Below are 22,787 nucleotides of genomic sequence, written 5' to 3' on the forward strand. Positions count from 1 at the left end.
GAGACATGGCTTATCTGCTGCTCTGAGGCTAAAAAACATTTCATTAAGGGTTAGCCTGTTTTGCTGAATAACATAAAATGCTTGAAGTTTTTTTTTCTTTCTTTTTTTTTTTGTTTTTAACACTTTGGCCTATAATATGATGGTGTAAAATTGATAGTGATTTACGCTATTTGTCTTCATTTGTTGAAATAAATTAGGCTATCGTGCTGACATCTTTCTGAATGTCTGAACAATTTAACATATATCATGTATATTCTCTATGTTATATTTTACATTACAGATAACTATCTTAGTTTAAATAAATCTGTTAGACTATCCTCTACCTGTCCCTTCAGTAGTCATGGCCTCCTCGGGATCAGCAGTACAGTAGCGTCGGAACAAAAACATTCCGTTAATGAGTTAGGCTATGTAATATAGTACACTTCAAATTATGTTTATTATTTTCAGCTTAAAACTGGATATTTGTGATTAATGGTGTGTACTGAGTTCTACAAAATAAACTGCGCTAAGTTGACTTGGCTATGTTGCGCAATACCAGCTGCATGGGGTCTGTCCTCTGGAAATCATGTCTGTTAATTTGGCACATTTGGCAGCATCTTCTTCCATTGCTTTTCTTTTTTTTAACCTGGTCTTTTCGGCTCCACCTGGCCTCTTCCTGCCCACCACCGACTGATGGTTTGCGCTATTCTGTTGCTATTGCTAAATATTTACTTTTACCGGCGCTCCAGAAAAGACGCCTCATGGGCCAAACCAACTTAAACATTTGGGAGGGGGGTATTCCCTCAGATGGTAGAACCCATCTAATCTACTGCGATGTATGGGCTGCATTGTCAGATGAATGGAGAATGAATGCAAGAAGAAGATTAGATAAGTGAAAGATAAATGTCAAAATTATTTTTCCCAACCGGCCCAAACTCGAGATTGACATGAGCCGGCCCATCGGGAATCCTCTCGAATCTCCCAAGTAGCCACTCCGGGCTTGGATAAGACCATCAGAGAGATGTAGGTTTAATTCACTAACATCAGACCAGATTAAGAACTAATTCACAGTTTACAAACAAACACAATTCAGAATAAGTAACAGACACAGACTTAGGCTGCGTCCGAAATCACACACTCACTGAGTACGTACTAGATTGAAGGAAGTATGTACTTTCAGTACAGAAGTGTGCAGTATGCACACAACACCCGTACCTACTACGTCTGCCATCTTACCAGCTTCAAGTGACCATAGTTACAGACTGCATGCTCATTTCGAGCTCCACTGACCAAAATTTTGGGTATTTATCGTCTTTATTTGCACCACTTACTGATTAATCTATAGTCATGTATCCCGACTCCACACTGAGACGGCAGAGAGTTGTAAATCACAGAAGAGAACTAAGAAAGTTATTGATTTTTTACCTCAGAAATAATGTAAGTACTGCTAACCTCTTTAGCCACAGTATACTACATTACCATGATTAGACTAATACAATGAAATAAATGACAAAATGATAGATCTGACACATATTAATAATTACAGTAGAATAATTTTTTTTTCGAAAATCGTCTGTGCACGACATTGTGTACAAAATGAGTAGGGCTGTCAGAGGGCTCGTCAGGAGGATCATCACCCTACCAACTGGTGATGAACTAGAGTGTGTAGGAGCTGGGTTTGCCCACTTGGCCGGATCCGAATGTTTTAGAGTGGCAGTTGGTGCTACTGATGGGTGCCACATTCGAATAAAACCCCCATCTGCCAACACACAGTGCTACCTAAACAGGAAGCTGTTCCACTCAATACAGCTTCAAGCCATCTGTGACCACCTGGGGAAGTTCTGAGATATTTTTGTTGATTACCCTGGGTCGATTCATGATGCAAGGGTACTAAAGAACAGCCCTGTGTATAAAGAGGGATAATACCCACCTGCAGGACGATACATTCTTGGGGATGGGGGTTATCCCTGCGTTAATACACCCATCCGGCTCCTGACCCCCTATCGAGAGCCTGTGCAGAACCCTGTACAGGCTCGTTTTAACAGCAAACTGTCCAAGGCCAGGAATGTGGTGGAAAGGGCTTTTGGAATGATGAAGACAAGATGGCATTCCATTTTCTTTAAAGCCCTTGAGGTGAGCCCTGTCTTCGCCCCGGAGGTTGTTGCATGCGGTGCGGTGCTCCACAACCTCTGTATCACTCATGGAGACATTATTGAGCCAGAATTAACAGAGGTACATGTTGACCAACCAGAGCCTGTAATTAATGACATTACATCAGGTGAAGATGCAAGAAAGCATCTGGCTGCAGCTGTCTCAGCACCACAGCACAGCATACCAGCTCTTTATGAGCATGATTATATTTACAAAAAAATTTTGTTAATAGGTTCATGTTGTTTGTTTTTACGTTTTGTTCTACAGTTCTTGATTGTCTCTTGACATTAACAGTTTATGCAATATTTAAAAGTAAAACTTGAATATTTTTTTAATTACAATTTCCAATTTTCCAATTTTTCCAGTTTTTCTATTTTTAATTAAGATTAAATGAAAAAGAAAATTATTTATTTCCATTATTTGCCAACACATTTTCTTTCTCACAACATGCAATAATACTACAACACTTTTTGATTTTCAACTATTTATTTTTTCATTAGAATCTGTAGGATTTTAATAAACCTTTCCTCTCTCACTCTTGCCTCCCTATCTCTCCTTTCCTCCCTCATTCTTGCTTCCTGGTCTCTCCTCTCTCTCTCGCGTCTCTTGCTCTCGCTTTTCCTCTCTCTGGTGCGCCTCTTGCTCTCTCTTCTCCTCTCTTTCTCTTCTTTCCCTTTCTCTTCTTTCCTACCTCTACTCAGCCTCTCTTCATCTTCTCTCCTCGTTCTCTGCTGCTTCTATCTCCCTCTCATTTTCACTTTCTTCCATCTCTCTCAGATACTCAACTAAATCTTTCTTCCCTCGTCTCTTTTTGGCTGGGGTTTCCATGCTTCTCGAGGATGGTGAAGCTTCAGCAGCATCCTGGCCGGATGAGGAAATAAGGGTCGGTGGGCCAATTGATGGTCTCTCACCTATTGCCTCATCCATATCCGCATACCATTTCCAGGATGCTGCTGTTGCTTCACCACCCTCTGTACTTACCCCAGTAGGTGGACACTTAAGTTCCTACAAGATTCATAAACACAGTACAAGGATCTTAACTTGGATTACAAATCTTTTCTGATATTTTTACTGAAGATCTTGCCAACAAACGAAGCTTACTTTGTATTTTTGTTTGAGGTTCTCCCACCTCTACAATATAATGCACATAACAGTTATTAATGTTTATAGCATACACTGCTTCAAAAAAAGTTTAGTCATTAAAAGTTTTTAATGCTTTGAAAAAGTTTGCAAAACTTAAATACTAAAACTTGTGTTTATACCACCCTTTGTAATTAATATTATGCATAAGATGCAACACAAATTTTGTTATGTCAAACAAACAGTCACTTACTCAAACCCTCGAACCGCTGCATTCTGTTTTCCAGTGAAGAGGGCCTGGTTGGCCACTCTCCACCGGATAAGATTTTTAGTGTCTTCATCAGACCCTGCAATATCAAACATTAGTTTTAAAAGGGATTTCTAATGTGACTGTGTAGCAACATTACAACAATCATGAATATTTAGCCTCAACAACCCCAAAGCTAGATATATCTACCTTCCTAAAGATAGTTTAGGATAGCCCATCACTAGCATTACAGATAAAATTAAATGAATCTATAGATAGATCATTTATTACAGCAGCTCAATATATATTAATGCAAAGTATTATAGTAAGCAAGTATTAAAGTATGCAAGTATTCAAATTTGCAAGTATTAAAATACAAAAGTATTAAGTACACATGTCATGTTGTACAACACTATGTAGTTAAATACATTGAATAAAAAGTAGTATATCGCTTTTATTGTCCTACCAGAATGACAACGTTTGAAGCCCAGGTCAATAGGACCTGCTAGTTAGAGAAGTCTCACTTGTTTGTTAGTTTAAGTCCAAGAGACAGGGTGTGGCCCATATGGGGATCGAACCCACGACCTTGGCATTATTAGCACCACACTCTAACCAACTGAGCTAACCGGCCGATGTACAAGGGCAGGTCATATACCCACATACCTGATTCTACACTGACAGCCCTTCAGTTAAGGACCTGCCACACAGAAACGATGGAGAGCTTTACTGTTGTTGAGCAGAACAGATCTTCGTGTGAGATGAAGCCAGAATTAAAGATGGTAGAAGAACAGGGTGATATTCTTACTTTCAGTTATTAAATTACTCAGGTTAGAAAGTCCTGATACACAGCACATGCTCACCTGACTCTCTCTCAGCCATGCTACCTTTAATCATTAAAGAGGGTGTGGCCCATACGGGGATCGAATCCGTGACCTTGGCGTTATTAGCACCACACTCTAACCAACTGAGCTAACCGGCCAGTTCATCTGTTCTCTGTTCAGATTTTTGTACATAATTCTACACTAACCCCATTCAACCAGCAGCACAAAAACCATTTGAGATTCTGCACACTTACAGTGAAGATCTGCAGAAATGAGCAGCTCCTAAACTGAGTTTGTTTGTTATTGCACCAGAAATGCAGCAGTTTCATGTTATTTTAATGACCCGAGATCTCAGTCCTACTTCAGACATCACTGTCTAGTCATTTCTTATGTTCAGACTTTCTTAATACACATCTAAGAGGTTTTGTGGGTTATGTGTGAACTATCTAAACTATACTGTATTGTGGTACATTCATTCAGTCTTCATCAGTTTAGACCCGCCCACTTAACCACCAATTTGCCTCCACAGTGAGCCTGTATAGAGAGAGATTTGATTTTTTGTATACCGTCCAATGAAACAGCTGTGCTGTTAGCTGTGCGCATGTCTGTGTCACAATCGGTTAGCGCGTTCGGCTGTTAACCGAAAGGTTCGTGGTTCGGGCCCACCCAGGGACGAGTGTCTTTTATTGCACAACCTGCCTGTTGATCAAACGATTAAACCTCAGTGTAGATTATCTGGAAACAGATGCTCTTCATATAGAAATATGCTTTACATTTGCTTGATGGTAATAACTCTTAGTGAAGTCTTAATGAACAGTTAAAACATCAATTCAGGTTGTTTTTAGTTCAACTGGGAAAAAATATTAACAGTAGCTAAACTTCCTAAAACCCAGAATCTACACGTACAAATCCTACATTCATTCCACAAAGTTCACAAACATGATTTAATGAGTGAAAACTTGATGTTTGGAGCCTCTCTGGTGTGTAGACTGGTACTGTGTATCAGCACTACTTACTGTGTGCAGGACCTGAGTCGTATCTGCTCCAGTCACTGGTTGGCGGCATTAAGCTCAGTCAAGAACTTTAAGAAATATATAGTTTAGATAGTTCACACATATAAGAACCCACAAAACCTCTTAGATGTGTATCATTAAAGTCAGTTTCAGCTGCTTGAATGGAGTTAGTGTAGAATTATGTTATACAAAGATTTAAAGTGACTACATGAATTGGCCGGTTAGCTCAGTTGGTTAGAGCATGGTGCTAATGACGCCAAGGTCGCGGGTTCGATCCCCGTACGGGCCACACCCACTTTTGGACTTAAACCAATGAGCCTTCTCCAACTACCAGATCCTATTAACCTGGGCTTCAAACGTTGTCTCTGACAAGTGTGAGATCTTTTTAATGCCCCTCTCATTCAAGTCAGAAACATGCCATTATTTCAATTAGCCAAACTTAATGACCCTTCTGTAAATGGTTTAATGTGCACACTGCTGCTACTGGCTTGTTTTTCTTTTCTACAATGTAAGTTCATACCTTCAGGTTCATGTTCTTTGAGATCTCTCTATGGCGTCAGATTGGTGCCAAAAGTCGAGAGCACATTTTATTTGTGGGCGAGCAGGATTTTCTCAGCTCTCGCACGAATTCACCCCGCTCGCTCACGAATGAGTTGTGCTCACGCACGAAATTGCATGCGCGCGCTCGAAACGCTGCTCTCGCGCTCAAATCGTATGCGCGCACTCAAAGCAAACTGCGCTCGCGCTCAAATATTTCTTGCTCGCTCTCATAACTGCACTTGCCCTCGCGCTCGGAGTTTGCACGTTAAAACAAAAGTCGTCGACCAATCAAATGTGTTTTCGGCTTCGACCAATGAGCCCCGACTTCCCGTTGTAAAGAGAGTAACGGACAATCAACGACCTCAGGTAAGATTATTAATTATTTTAATTTTAGACTTATTTTAGAGTACATAAAATCATAATTTTAAAAGGGTAGAATTTGTTAAAGCTTTAACAATCAGGCATATTCTGACTATACTCATCTTTTAACATGTATGTCTAATTACCTTAAGTTTCTTTTGTCGTCTAGGCCTTACTAAGACATAAAACTTTGGAGGGGTAGCTGCATAAATAGCAGTATGTAGTAAGCAGTCTGCCTTATGTATTGATCTGAATTATTTACATTTCATTTGCACACATGAAATGATTATTATTGATTAATTAGCGGAAAAAATCATATTCCTGAAGATATATTAAATGCCCTCAGGCAAATTCACATGTTGGTGAGTGAACATGTGGAAACCAGAATGCCATCCATCAGGGTACAGACAGTTCCACAAGTGACAACTTAAATCCATGCTAGGATTCCCACTGCCCAAATTTGGGCATACTGGCACAAATGTCCTTGATTGTCTAAGTTATACATTTCTTCAACATATATTTCCCTACACTGTTTATTGTTTCTACATTTTAAGGCTATTGTTGTCCTTGAATTCTATAAAGCTATACCACTTTTTCACAGATGTTATTCAGTCAACAAAGTATTACATTTTAAATTATTTTTTTGTCTTACAGAATTGAAAGGCTGTTGGTTGATGTGTGGACAGCTGTGACCTTCACATTTTATGATATCCTGCACAATCTTGAACAAGTTGAGATGCTGGACATTGCAAATACCCTGCACCTCTTTCTGGTACACCTTGTGTTTCTTCCCCGACCTTCAGATCTTTGTTAAAGGCTGGAACCACCATCCCCTTTCATGACCCCGGAACAAATGTGGCAAATGTAACTTTTGTACTGACTCTGACTTGTACTGACTCTATTCTCATAGATACTTGTACTGACTCTATTCTCATATATACAGTATTACATATAAATAATTAACAGTACACAGTTTGTTTTACTTATTTATTGAATGAGTACAAATATCCACAGACAAATACTGAGCCATTGAAAGAATGTTCTTGGACAAAGAGAGGGCGAACCAGCTGTCTTAACCATAGCTGGTAAAGTCTGCATTAGCCTGTTCAGAAAGAAACACCAAAAAGCAAAATAAGCATTGACTTTTGTTTAGATTACAATGTTTCTTGGTATGTACATTTACATACCACTCTGCAAATGTATTTATAGAAGTGTAGTCAATCATATTTTTACAACAGCTTAAACACACAAGCTGGTGTTATTATAGCAGGTGAACAAAGCAGAATTGGAATTAAGGTCCATATTTAATGCATTAACTCAATAATTATAACGGTGTCCTAATATGATAGAATTGTCCTTATAATTTAATTATAGGAGTAATAAAAATGAAGATAATATCAAATACATTGTTATCTTTTTCCACACTAGCTGGCATGAATTTCTATACAATCCAATGGAAAATATATTTGACACACTGGACATAAGGCCTAAATAAAAACATTAGTGTTAACAATATCAATACACAATAAGTGCACCTATTAAATGCAGACTGGTTGGTACTATGATATTGTTGATATTGCAGATATGTTTTTACCTCACTGATTGTTGTTCTAACACTACTTGCTTCCTTGCTGGATTCTGGTGGGGGAATCTCAGCTACAATAGATGCACCAGGGGAAAGCTGTCATTGTATGTGGCGTTTTCTCGAGCACTGCAAATGATTCAGAAACCTACATTTAAAACATTACATTATGCATGGTAAATATGCAATGTTCACACTTTATATAATAGTAAATAAAGCAAAAGCCTGACATACTGTAAGTTATCAAAAACTATCAAATTGCTGTAATAATAAAAAACAGCAAAACATTCAATTGTAAAACATTTTATTTGAAAGAGTTGAGGTTAAATTATTTAATGTGTCATGTTTGATATTCTAGTCTTGGTTGGGAAAGTATATATATATAATATGTTCACTATCGTGTTAGAGATACAGTATGTCCCCACATTAAAATGTCTCTATATAAATACTGAATACTTCTGACTTCTCAAGAGTGAATTGTGAGATGGCAGTGCTATAGAGATCCAGTTAATTTCACTTAACTTTTTTGTGCTACAACAATCATATTTAGATAAATACAGCTATTTAACAACATTGTGTATGTACCCAGACTGCAGTTCAGTACAAATACACAATACTATGTAATTATTTTGACCGCTATTCCCAGTGTGCACAACTGTAACTCTAAAGGCACAGGGGGGAGCTCAGTGGAACAGCACTGACATTTTTGCTAATGTGCAGAATGCAGGAACACTAGCTGGAATAGCCCTGGTTCTGTCCAATATTCACACAGTGCCAAACCATCAGGAATTTGTTGTTAGGATCTGGAAAAGGGGGAGCAGTCTATTACATCTAAGGCATTTATTTATTTATTTTGGATATATTACAACATCACATCGACAAGATTTGATTTGTAAGGTGTTGCAGGCAGCAATGACGACTTTTCTGGCATATAGGAAAGAGCAAATAAATATTACATAATATTACAACAAAAATCATGAAATAACTCAAAGCTAAAGTAAAGGTCTCCTTGTACTGTATTTATTATTAGCTAAACTGAAAAAAGCCAAATTAAAATCTTTACAGTTTAACTGACTTTTAAAGTGGAGTTTATAATCATGTGGAGTTCATCATCCCCATCTAGTGGTGCTAGAGATACATTACATCTTGTTGAATAGATACAGATTTGTGACTTTATCATTAGTGTGATTGCCAAAAGGCAAGCACACTATAGTTATTAGTGTGATTGCAGAATGCAAGCACACTATTGTTATTGTTATTTTCGTTTTCAATATATTATTATTATTCTGCCCGTTTTTTGTCCGTGCTTCTTCTCCCGCAGTTTTCGAGATATCGACCCCGTTCCAGCGCCAAATCGTCCGGCCCATACGGGAATGGACTGCTTGTATACAACTTTTGGATCGAACCAACACTGTGGGCACAGTGCCCGTTTTAAGGTGCCCATTTTTCCCCATTGACTCCCATTCATTTTGAAATGAATTTCGAGCTATCAACGCCGTTCCAACCCTTGATCGACCGGGTCATTAATTAGCGCCCAAATCCAAAAAATCATCCGCATACGCCCATCCGTGTGGCATTTATGCCCGTTTTTGCCCGAATTTTTGGACAAAAATCTTGACACCTTTGGCTTTCCACAGAACGTCAACGTGATGACGTAGGCGGCATCTTCAGGCCGTTCTGAGAATAGAAAATGGCCGCCGCCAAAAAATCTGACTTATTTTGGTCTGTAACTAAAGTATTAGTGATTTTTAAGATGAAAACGCTGCACAGAATGAAATTATAAGCCAGTAACACTTAGCAGTGAGCGTCAAATCATTCGCGTTGCAACAGAAAAGAAGATATTTATATCCGTTAGCTTCAAGGCTAACGGATGCATTGAAATTAATGGGAATTGCTAAATGCTAAAAGAGGGACCGAAGTCTGAGTGCACTATGCCTGAAAGCTGTAAATGAGACACAGCCGATCATAGATTGCGCAATACCATTGACTTACATTCATTTTTTTTGAATGGTTATTTAATGGTTATTTCTATAACCTTTATTTAACCTATAAGAGTCCCATTTACTTCCATTTATTTTTTGAAAGTTTGAGATATCGACACCGTTCCAACTCTAAATCGTAAAGCCCACTGATGTAACCCCGACTCAGATACAGCATGGGGACTCGAACCCACGCCCACCTGCCACGCCCGGTTTTCAGCCCCATTCACTTCCATTAATATTTTGGAAATTTCGAGATATCAACGCCGTTCCAACTGTAAATCATCAGGGCAGTTAATGACACCCCAACCTGGATACAGCATGGTCATACGCAGCCCCGCCCGCCTGCCACGCCCACTTTTTTTACATTTCGAGATATCAACGCCGTTCCAACTGTAAATCATCTGGCCAGTTAATGACACCCCAACTTGGATACAGCATGGTCATACGCAGCCCCGCCCGCCTGCCACGCCCACTTTTTTTACATTTCGAGATATCAACGCCGTTCCAACTGTAAATCATCTGGCCAGTTAATGACACCCCAACTTGGATACAGCATGGTCATACGCAGCCCCGCCCACCTGCCACACCCACTTTTTTAATATTTCGAGATATCAACGCCGTTCCAACTCTAATTTGTTTAGCCCACTGATGACACCCCGACTTGGATACAGCATGGTCATACGCAGCCCCGCCCGTCTGCCACGCCCGTTTCTGAGACGTCCGGACGTCGACGCTGTTCTCAGCTTATATACGGCGTTCGGATAAGCGCGCACGCACGCCGACCAGCACACGGCAATCACACTCGCATTTTCTCCGGAAATGCACTCTCTAGTTCTTATTTTCGTTTTCAATAAAATATCACTATTCCACCCGTTTTTTGTCCGGCTTTCTTCGTCCGCAATTTTCGAGATATCGACCCCGTTCCAGTGCCAAATCGTCCGGCCCATACGGGAATGGACTGCTTGTATACAGCTTTTGGATCGAACCAACACTGTGGGCACAGTGCCCGTTTTAAGGTGCCCGTTTTGCCCTATTGACTCCCATTCATTTTGAAAAAAATTTCGAGCTATAAATGCCGTTCCAACTCTTGATGGACCGGGTCATTAATTAGCGCCCAAATCCAAAAAATCATCTGGATACGCCCATTTGTGTGGCATTTATGCCCGTTTTTGCCCGAATTTTGAGAGGAAAATTTTGACACCTTTGGCCTTCCATAACACGTCAACATGATGACGTAGCCAACCACCTCGGACTGTTCCGAAAAAGCAACATGGCTGCCGATTTGAAAACGAACTTATTTTGGTCTGTAACTAAAGTATTAGTGATTTTTAAAGTAAAAATGCTGCACAGAATGAAATTATACTTCAGTTAGACTTGGCAGTGAGCGTCAAATCGATCGCGTTGCAACAGAAAAAAAGATATTTCTATCCGTTAGCTTTAAGGCTAACGGATGCATTGAAATCAATGGGAATTGCTAAATGCTAAAAGAGGGACCGAAGTCTGAGTGCACTATGCCTGAAAGCTGTAAATGAGACACAGCCGATCATAGATTGCGCAATACCATGGCCCCTGCAGTGATAATCACATGTAAATGAATGAGTACTGATTTGTAAGCAGTACAAACGTGCAGAAATGCATTTATTTACAGGTTTGGCTTTTCAAACACACCCAGAGTGAACTTGTGCTCACACCACAGCTTGTGCACAGATACAGTGGCCTGTCTGAGAGAAAGTATTCACACCCCACGCACCGCACCACTTCTAAACACATGCGCACCCCCAACCTGCGCACGCCCGCCGACCGGCACACGGCAATCACACTCGCATTTTCTCCGGAAATGCACTCTCTAGTTATTAGTGTGATTGCCTAAAGGCAAGCACACTATTGTTATCCGTTAGTCATATTATTATTATTCTGCCCGTTTTTTGTCCGGCTTTCTTCGTCCGCAATTTTCGAGATATCGACCCCGTTCCAGCGCCAAATCGTCCGGCCCATACGGGAATGGACTGTTTGTATACAGCTTTTCGATCCGTTCGCCCGCCACGCCCGTTTTTCCGAAAATTTTGTCCCATAGACTTCAATTCATTTTCGAATTATTCATTTCATTATTGAAATAACTTCTTGTTTTTTGCGTTTCCATCCGCCTTTCCGTTCACCCGCCACGCCCGCTTTTTTACCGTTTTTTGGTCCCGTTGACTTCCATTCATTTTGTCTCAATGGTTGTTGAATGGTTTTTTCTACAACCTTTATTTAACCTACAAGAACCCCATTCACTTCCATTCATTTTTTGAAAGTTTGAGATATCAACACCGTTCCAACTCTAAATCGTAAAGCCCACTGATGTAACCCCGACTCAGATACAGCATGGGGATTCGAACCCACGCCCACCTGCCACGCCCGGTTTTCAGCCCTATTCACTTCCATTCATTTGTTGAAAGTTCGAGATATCAACACCGTTCCAACTCTAAATCGTAAAGCCCACTGATGTAACCCCGACTCAGATACAGCATGGGGATTCGAACCCACGCCCACCTGCCACGCCCGGTTTTCGGCCCCATTCACTTCCATTCATTTTTTGAAAGTTCGAGATATCAACGCCGTTCCAACTCTATATCGTAAAGCCCACTGATTTAACCACGACTCAGATACAGCATGGGGATTCGAACCCACGCCCACCTGCCACGCCCGGTTTTCAGCCCTATTCACTTCCATTCATTTTTTGAAAGTTCGAGATATCAACACCGTTCCAACTCTATATCGTAAAGGCCACTGATGTAACCCCGACTCAGATACAGCATGGGGATTCGAACCCACACCCACCTGCCACGCCCGGTTTTCGGCCCTATTCACTTCCATTCATTTTTTGAAAGTTTGAGATATCAACGCCGTTCCAACTCTATATCGTAAAGCCCACTGATTTAACCACGACTCAGATACAGCATGGGGATTCGAACCCACGCCCACCTGCCACGCCCGGTTTTCAGCCCTATTCACTTCCATTCATTTGTTGAAAGTTCGAGATATCAACACCGTTCCAACTCTATATCGTAAAGGCCACTGATGTAACCCCGACTCAGATACAGCATGGGGATTCGAACCCACGCCCACCTGCCACGCCCGGTTTTCGGCCCTATTCACTTCCATTCATTTTTTAAAAGTTCGAGATATCAACGCCGTTCCAACTCTATATCGTAAAGCCCACTGATGTAACCCCGACTCAGATACAGCATGGGGATTCGAACCCACGCCCACCTGCCACGCCCGGTTTTCGGCCCCATTCACTTCCATTCATTTTTTGAAAGTTCGAGATATCAACGCCGTTCCAACTCTATATCGTAAAGGCCACTGATGTAACCCCGACTCAGATACAGCATGGGGATTCGAACCCACGCCCACCTGCCACGCCCGGTTTTCAGCCCTATTCACTTCCATTCATTTTTTGAAAGTTCGAGATATCAACGCCGTTCCAACTCTATATCGTAAAGCCCACTGATGTAACCCCGACTCAGATACAGCATGGGGATTCGAACCCACACCCACCTGCCACGCCCGATTTTCATCTCCATTCACTTCCATTCATTTTTTGAAATTTTGAGATATCAACACCGTTGCAACTCTAAATCGTAAAGGCCACTGATGTAACCCCGACTCAGATACAGCATGGGGATTCGAACCCAAGCCCACCTGCCACGCCCGTTTTTCGGCCCCATTCACTTCCATTCATTTTTTGAAAGTTCGAGATAACAACGCCGTTCCAACTCTAAATCGTAAAGTCCACTGATGTAACCCCGACTCCGATACAGCATGGGGATTCAAACCCAAGCCCACCTGCCACGCCCGGTTTTTCAGTCCCATTCACTTTCATTCATTTTTTAAAAGTTTGAGATGTCAATGCTGTTCCAACTCTATATCGTAAGGCCCACTGATGTAACCCCGGCTCAGATACAGCATGGGGATTCGAACCCACACCCACCTGCCACGCCCGGTTTTCATCTCCATTCAATTCCATTCATTTTTTGAAAGTTCGAGATATCGACGCCGTTCCAACTCTAAATCGTAAGGCCCACTGATGTAACCCCGACTCAGATACAGCATGGGGATTCGAACCCACACCCACCTGCCACGCTCGGTTTTCATCTCCATTCAATTCCATTCATTTTTTGAAAGTTCGAGATATCAACACCGTTCCAACTCTAAATCGTAAAGCCCACTGATGTAACCCCGACTCAGATACAGCATGGGGATTCGAACCCAAGCCCATCTGCCACGCCTGGTTTTTAGTTCTATTCATATCCATTCATTTTTTGAAAGTTTGAGATATCAACACCGTTCCAACTCTAAATTGTAAAGCCCACTGATGTAACCCCAACTCAGATACAGCATGGGGATTTGAACCCAAGCCCATCTGCCACGCCCGGTTTGTAGTCCCATTCACTTCCATTCATTTTTTGAAAGTTTGAGATATCAACACCGTTCCAACTCTAAATCGTAAAGCCCACTGATGTAACCCCAACTCAGATACAGCATGGGGATTCGAACCCACATCCACCTGCCACGCCCGATTTTCATCTTCAGTCACTTCCATTCATTTTTTGAAATTTCGAGATATCAACACCGTTGCAACTCTAAATCGTAAAGTCCACTGATGACACCCCGACATGGGTACAGCATGGGGATTCGAACCCAAGCCCACCTGCCACGCCTGTTTTTCGGCCCCATTCTTTTCCATTCATTTTTTGAAAGTTCGAGATAACAACGCCGTTCCAACTCTAAATCGTAAAGTCCACTGATGTAATCCCGACTCCGATACAGCATGGGGATTCGAACCCACGCCCATCTGCCACGCCCGTTTTTTCAGTCCCATTCACTTTCATTCATTTTTTAAAAGTTTGAGATATCAATGCTGTTCCAACTCTAAATCATAAGGCCCACTGATGTAACACCGACTCAGATACAGCATGGGTATTCGAACCCACACCCACCTGCCACGCCCGGTTTTCATCTCCATTCACTTCCATTCATTTTTTGAAAGTTCGAGATATCAACACCGTTCCAACTCTAAATCGTAAAGTCCATTGATGTAACCCCGACATGGGTACAGCATGGGGATTTGAACCCAAGCCCATCTGCCACGCCCGGTTTTTAGTCCCATTCACTTCCATTCATTTTTTGAAAGTTCGAGATATCAACACCGTTCCAACTCTAAATCGTAAAGTCCATTGATGTTACCTCGACATGGGTACAGCATGGGGATTCAAACCCACGCCCACCTGCCACGCCCGGTTTTCATCTCCATTCTTTTCTATTCATTTTTTGAAATTTCGAGATATCGACGCCGTTCCAACTCTATATCGTAAAGCTCACTGATGTAACCCCGACTCAGATACAGCATGGGGATTCGAACCCACACCCACCTGCCACGCCCGGTTTTTGTCCCCATTCACTTCCATTCATTTTTTGAAAGTTCGAGATATCGACGCCGTTCCAATTCTATATCGTAAAGCTTACTGATGTAACCCCGACTCAGATACAGCATGGGGATTCGAACCCACACCCACCTGCCACGCCCGGTTTTTGTCCCCATTCACTTCCATTCATTTTTTGAAAGTTCGAGATATCAACGCCGTTCCAACTCTAAATCGTAAAGCCCACTGATGTAACCCCGACTCAGATACAGCATGGGGATTCGAACCAACGCTCACCTGCCACGCCCGGTTTTCATTCCCATTCACTTCCATTCATTTTTTGAAAGTTTGAGATATCAACGCCATTCCAACTCTAAATCTTAAAGCTCACTGATGACACCCTGACTTTGGTACAGCATGGACATTCGAATCCACGCCCAACTGCCACGCCCGTTTTTCGGCTCCATTCACTTCCATTCATTTTTTGAAAGTTCAAGGTATCTACGCCGTTCCAACTTCAAATCGTAAAGTCCACTGATGACTCCCTGAGTTGGATAAAGCATTGGGAGACGCGCGCCCGCTTGACCGGCACACGGCAATCACACTCGCATTTTCTGCAGGAAATGCACATCTCTAGTTATTAATGTATTTTTTATTCTTTTTAATAATATTTGCAATCTTCTATTTGCATTTTCCATACTGTTTCACCTTTTTCTGATTTGGGGTTGTAACAGACTTGAGAAGAAAGAAGTTTAAGGTGAAAATGATCACATTTACCATTTTGTAATGTACACAAATTTTCTCTATATTGTTTTTAAATATTCAGTTTGTCTTTTATTTAATTTAGTTTTAATATCTGAATCCATTTAGATGATAAATATTTAAGAAAAGATGAAATCAGGAAAGGGGGTAAATACTTTTTCACAGCACTGAATAAATGGTGGTTAATAAATTGAAAAAGAAAATCTTCATAGAATAGAATATAATCTTTATTGTCACTATACACAAGTGCAATGAAATTTCGAGTGGCATCTCTCCAATAGAGTAGCAGCAGTAGAAGAAAGAAAGACAGTAGTAGTATTAATACAAGTAATTAAAATTATTTACACAGAAAAATTATTTACACTCTAAAAGATAAAAAATAAAATCTTTGCTCTCTTGTGAAGTGAATTTACATTTTTGCTTTAAATATTAAATATTAACTGTGTGTGTGCAGATGCTGCATAGTTCGTGTGTGACCCGTAGTCCTGTGTTTGTGTGTGCTCAGTCTTTTCCAGTTCTGTGGTGTGTGATGGAGGCCACAGCTCTAGGAAAAAAGCTGTTCCTTAGTCTATTTGTGCGTGCTTTTATTGTCCTGAATCGTTTGCCTGATGGTAGTAGCTGGAACAGTGTGTGTCCGGGGTGTGTGGTGTCTTTGATGATGCTGCTAGCCTTCTTCCTGAGTCGGCCAGCATACAACACGTCCAGGTGTGAAAGCTCTGTGCCAATAATCCACTGAGCTGTTTTCACTATGCGATGCAGATCCTTACGCTCGGCGGCAGTGCAGCTTGAATACCACACTGTGAAATTGCTGGTCAGAATACTTTCTATTGTGCTCTTATAGAAGTTTACTAGTAGTTTCTGTGGTAGCTTGGCCTTTTTCAGCTTTCTGAGAAAGAAGAGTCTTTGTTGAGCTTTCTTAATCAGGTGTGAGGTGTTAACGGTCCATGTCAGCTGGTCAGACATGTAGACTCCGAGGAATTTCAGGCTTTCCACAATCTCCACCTTGTCTCCATTGATGTGCAGGGGGAGGTGGTCTATCTCCTTTGTCCTTCGAAAGTCAATGACGATCTCCTTTGTCTTTGAGGTGTTAAGAGCCAGGTTGTTTAATCTACACCAATCAGACAAGTGAGCTACTTCCTGCCTGTAGGCCATCTCCTGATTGTTGGAGATCAGTCCGACTATTGTTGTGTCATCTGCAAATTTAATTATTCTGTTGGAATTGTGAATGGGGGAACAGTCCTGTGTAAAAAGTGTGAAAAGCATAGAGCTTAACACTAGATTGACTATGGTTACGCTTTTTTGCGCAAGGAAATTTTGCCTCTAGATCCCCCGCTCCCCTGTTGTGAGCCACTTAACACCCATTATCATGGTAATGACCCACAGCCATGGTAATGAACACACCAGCTCTCCCCTGCTCTGTATGCAGCCTGATCCAGCCTGAGTTTTATGCTGCATATACACTGATCAGCCATAACATTAAAACCACCTCCTTGTTTCTACATTCCCAGTCCATTTTATCAGCTCCACTTACCATATATGAGCACTTTGTAGATACAAAAGCAATAGACACAATGCAATTTAGTTTTTTTTTATTTAATGTTTTTTACAAAACTATAGGTACTATATATACAGTATATATACACATATGTGTGTGTGTGTGTGTGTGTGTGTGTGTGTGTGTAATTGTAGCTATACATGTTATTCACACTTATTACACACCCAGTTCTTCTCAGTTCTACATTTGCGACAGGTGTACTTGTTGCAAACTCCACACTGTTTTGTGCTGCGGTTTCTAGTGCAGAGCGTCTGCACCTGACACTGCGTCGTCTTTCCAGGAACAGGCGACGGATGTTGCTTTTGTGTCATAACCTTTCCCAGCATAAAACGCTGCCGAAGTTCCAGTGCAAGCCCATGTATAAAATCTCTTCTGCTTTCGGTGGACCTGGTGCATGCTTTGTACAACACATATGCGTTCATCGCTGCTAGGTCAAGCATGTTGTAAAATACGCTAACCCGGATTGTATCCAAAAAACATAAAACCACGGCTGCCCAAATCACGGCAGAATTAAATGTGCACCTCAACTCTCCTGTTTCCACCAGAACTGTCCGTCGGGAGCGCCACAAGGTAAATATACACGGCCGGGCTGCTATAGCCAAACCTTCGGTCACTCGTGCCAATGCCAAACGTCGGTTTCAATGGTGCAAGGAGCGCAAATCTTGGGCTGTGGACAATGTGAAACATGTATTGTTCTCTGATGAGTCCACCTTTACTGTTTTCCCCACATCCGGGAGAGTTACGGTGTGGAGAAGCCCCAAAGAAGCGTACCACCCAGACTGTTGCATGCCCAGAGTGAAGCATGGGGGTGGATCAGTGATGGTTTGGGCTGCCATATCATGGCATTCCCTTGGCCCAATACTTGTGGTAGATGGGCGCGTCACTGCCAAGGACTACCGAACCATTCTGGAGGACCATGTGCATCCAATGGCGGTGCCGTGTATCAGGATGACAATGCACCAATACACACAGCAAGACTGGTGAAAGATTGGTTTGATGAACATGAAAGTGAAGTTGAAAATCTCCCATGGCCTGCACAGTCACCAGATCTAAATATTATTGAGCCACTTTGGGGTGTTTTGGAGAAGCGAGTCAGGAAACGTTTTCCTCCACCAGCATCACGTAGTGACCTGGCCACTATCCTGCAAGAAGAATGGCTTAAAATCCCTCTGACCACTGTGCAGGACTTGTATATGTCATTTCCAAGACGAATTGACGCTGTATTGGCCGCAAAAGGAGGCCCTACACCATACTAATAAATTATTGTGGTCTAAAACCAGGTGTTTCAGTTTCATTGTCCAACCCCTGTATATATATATATACATATATATACACATATACATATACATATGTACATACAGTATATATATATATATATATATATATATATATGTACATTTATATATGTGTGTGTATAAATGTATATACTGTCACTACGTGATGCTGGTGGAGGAAAACGTTTCCTGACTCGCTTCTCCAAAACACCCCAAAGTGGCTCAATAATATTTAGATCTGGTGACTGTGCAGGCCATGGGAGATGTTCAACTTCACTTTCATGTTCATCAAACCAATCTTTCACCAGTCTTACTGTGTGTATTGGTGCATTGTCATCCTGATACACGGCACCGCCATTGGATGCACATGGTCCTCCAGAATGGTTCGGTAGTCCTTGGCAGTGACGCGCCCATCTAGCACAGGTATTGGGCCAAGGGAATGCCATGATATGGCAGCCCAAACCATCACTGATCCACCCCCATGCTTCACTCTGGGCATGCAACAGTCTGGGTGGTACGCTTCTTTGGGGCTTCTCCACACCGTAACTCTCCCGGATGTGGGGAAAACAGTAAAGGTGGACTCATCAGAGAACAATACATGTTTCACATTGTCCACAGCCCAAGATTTGCGCTCCTTGCACCATTGAAACCGACGTTTGGCATCGGCACGAGTGACCAAAGGTTTGGCTATAGCAGCCCGGCCGTGTATATTGACCCTGTGGAGCTCCCGACGGACAGTTCTGGTGGAAACAGGAGAGTTGAGGTGCACATTTAATTCTGCCGTGATTTGGGCAGCCGTGGTTTTATGTTTTTTGGATACAATCCGGGTTAGCACCCGAACATCCCTTTCAGACAGCTTCCTCTTGCGTCCACAGTTAATCCTGTTGGATGTGGTTTGTCCTTCTTGGTGGTATGTTGACATTACCCTGGATACCGTGGCTCTTGATACATCACAAAGACTTGCTGTCTTGGTCACAGATGCGCCAGCAAGACGTGCACCAACAATTTGTCCTCTTTTGAACTCTGGTATGTCACCCATAATGTTGTGTGCATTGCAATATTTTGAGCAAAACTGTGCTCTTACCCTGCTAATTGAACCTTCACACTCTGCTCTTACTGGTGCAATGTGCAATTAATGAAGATTGGCCACCAGACTGGTCCAATTTAGCCATGAAACCTCCCACACTAAAATGACAGGTGTTTCAGTTATTTTGTCCAACCCCTGTATATATATATATATATATATATATATATATATATATATATATATATATATATACTATATATGAAACTATTTAAAAACTGTAGCACAAATCTTTGGTTGACCGTAAAGGCTGGCAAGAGAATCATAGTTAGTTGGGGGTTGGTTGAGGTGTGTTATCTGCAAGTATTTGCATGACAAAAGAGGACTGACAGAGCTCTAATGGTTGTGTAGAAGGAGGGGGGATGTCCTCAGAATCTCAGATTCTCAGTCAAGCTAGTGTTAAAATGAGAGCATGCATGTTAAAGGCACGAACGGGGATTGAACCCGTGATCTTCGGTTTACGAGACTGACGCCTTACCACTTGGCCATCGCGCCGCTCCAGGTAGCTGGTGGAAAGTTGAAAAAACGTTATGTGTAAAAGTAACAACTGGAAGCTGAGCACATTCTTAAAGTTCAAGAGTAACAAGCAGAACGCCAGCTTGATAGTGACTGTTTTTAAAGCCATCGGCTTTAGAAGCACACTCGAAGCTTTTTTCTAGCAGAGTGAAATATCAAGCTACTGGAGATGCTGGGGATTGAACCCTGAGTCTCATACATGAAAAGCCAGCGCTCTACCACTGAGCTACATCCCCCAGAACAGGTACCACTGCAACAGGTACAGGACTCTTTGCAAAACCAAAAAGAGACCCATGACCAGGTATCTTTAGCCTCTAGCAGGCAGGGGATTGAAAATTTAAAGGCACACTTGCAGAGTAATCTGTAGCTGTTAAGAATTGGCTCTGCAAGCCAGTTGGCTCCAAACACCATTAAACACTCAGTTAACAAACTGCACCGTGTCAGTAAAGCAAATGGAAAAGCTGGCCAAAAATGATCAAATCCCTGGCCCTTTTGCCCAATTAGTTAGGTAAAGATTAAAACTGATTTGTGAATGGGTCTGGAACAACTACCCGTATATTTGAACAGTTTAATCTAAGCTACAATCCCTGTGTAGCAGTAAGATGCTGCTGTGGAATTACAGCTTTGATGTGTTAGGTAAGTTCTCTTGTGCTGTCCTATAGCCGTTGATCTTTTTAGCCAGGTGAAGTTTACAAAAGAAAACACTTGTGATTGGGTCTTTAACGGCCAAGTGTATGTTTTAAGGAGCGTTTTGTCTGTAACTTCAAAAACAAAGCACGAATAAGACACACTCTGGGAATGAGCCGTGAGCTTTGGTTTCCTAGAGCGACGCCTTAGCCCAAGGCCATGGCAGCACAGCAAAGAAAGGTCACACACTGAAAAATGTCCCTGTGCACGAGTAAGCACTGGAATGTGTGCCTGAAAGTGCTCATTCTTACAGCTATCGGGTGTGGAAGCAAACTTGAAGTTTGTTTCAAGTGAGTGAAACAACAAGCTGGAGATGCAGGGGATTGAACCCTGGACCTCATACAATCCAAAGCATATGACACGGCAGGATTGCTGTGGCTTTATAGCTCGCCAGGCAAGACATGGTCCCTAGATAAAAGCTTCTGAATGGAGATGCTGGGGTTTGAACCCAGGACCTCATACATGCAAAGCATGCGCTCTACCACTGAGCTACATCCCCGACTTGTGCTTCCCAGGGTAAACCTCCAGTGGTGTATAAAGTACCTGAAGGCCATACTTGAGTAAAAGTACAAGTATCTTACCAGAAATTTACTTAGATAGAAGTAAAAGTCACCTTTTAAAATATTACTTGAGTAAAAGTCTAAAAGTATCTGATGTTTAATGTACTTAAGTATTAAAAGTAATTTGATATTAAATGTACTTAATTATTAAAAGTAGAAGTAAAAGTAAATGCTGTTGGTATAAACTGAAGCGGTCATTTAGAAAAATATAAGATTGTTCTTTTAAGCCTGTAAACCAACTTAACAAGCTTTTTTCTTCCTTCCATCTGAACATGATCTGTGCCAATTTGTGATTATAATCAGCTGTTCACATCACCTATTTGAAATCACGTCATTATTTAGTTGTTTTTTAACCTTATTACGAGGACTAAATTGCCCTGCTCCAACTTTTTTTAGAATGTGTTGTAGCTTAAAATGCATGTATGTGTATGTTAAGAATGAAGTTGACCAGACAAAACATGAAATATTTTGGGTTCATAAAAGATGGAATAAGAGTCGATGTAAATGTAAAAAACACTGCATCTATTTTATTTGCATTTTCTATACTGTTTAATTTTTTTGATTTGGGTAGTACATTCAAGTTATAGATACTGTATATATCCCAATAACCTAAAACAACTGAATTTTGGCAGAATTAATTTAAAAGCAAAACTCAAGCAAGTTTAACTAAACGTGTGGCACTTTTAACCCTTTAATGATCTGCTCAACCATTAGTATAATCTAAATAGCTGGGTAAAATAAGCTGTATTTAAATAATCTTTTTTGGGCTGTATCTACAGTGAGTCCATACTCTGTAGAAGGTGAGGGGTGAAGAACCTGTAAAAGAGAAGAAATGTTAGATAAGCATATGCTGTAAATATTGGAAATGTTGTTACTGAATGGGTTTGAGTATTGTTTGTAACTCATAACATTTTGCCATATTTGATGCTCTGTGAACTAGATATTTATTTTTTATATATATTTTGTCTTTACCTGTATGAGGTATGGTATGATCCAGGGGAGGAGCTACCTGTTTAAATACAGCTCTGGAAAAGGTGTAGGGGGTTCTTTTTTCTGGAGAAGGGCTAAAAGCTATGCTAGGCCTGTGACTTGTAAACATCAATGAATGTGACTTAAGTGACTTTGCAGTCACAAGTCTGTTTCCTCTGGTGGTAGAGGTTGAGTTTTCTATTTTTTTTCTCATAGCGCG

General features: G+C 41.4%; 3 non-coding genes across 3 annotated transcripts; 1 reads left to right on the forward strand and 2 right to left on the reverse strand.

The window, feature by feature from the left end:
• The first annotated feature begins 5,506 nt into the window (after positions 1–5,506).
• On the forward strand, positions 5,507–5,580 carry trnai-aau (transfer RNA isoleucine (anticodon AAU)). The gene has a single exon. It is a non-coding gene; the product is annotated as a tRNA-Ile (tRNA).
• A 14,678-nt stretch (positions 5,581–20,258) lies between these two features.
• trnat-cgu (transfer RNA threonine (anticodon CGU)) lies at positions 20,259–20,330 on the reverse strand. The gene has a single exon. It is a non-coding gene; the product is annotated as a tRNA-Thr (tRNA).
• Positions 20,331–21,465: 1,135 nt separating this feature from the next.
• On the reverse strand, positions 21,466–21,537 carry trnaa-ugc (transfer RNA alanine (anticodon UGC)). Its single transcript has one exon. It is a non-coding gene; the product is annotated as a tRNA-Ala (tRNA).
• Between the last annotated feature and the right edge of the window lie 1,250 nt (positions 21,538–22,787).

The sequence above is a fragment of the Trichomycterus rosablanca genome, chromosome 14, assembly GCF_030014385.1.
Source record: "Trichomycterus rosablanca isolate fTriRos1 chromosome 14, fTriRos1.hap1, whole genome shotgun sequence".
Taxonomy (NCBI): Eukaryota; Metazoa; Chordata; class Actinopteri; order Siluriformes; family Trichomycteridae; genus Trichomycterus; species Trichomycterus rosablanca.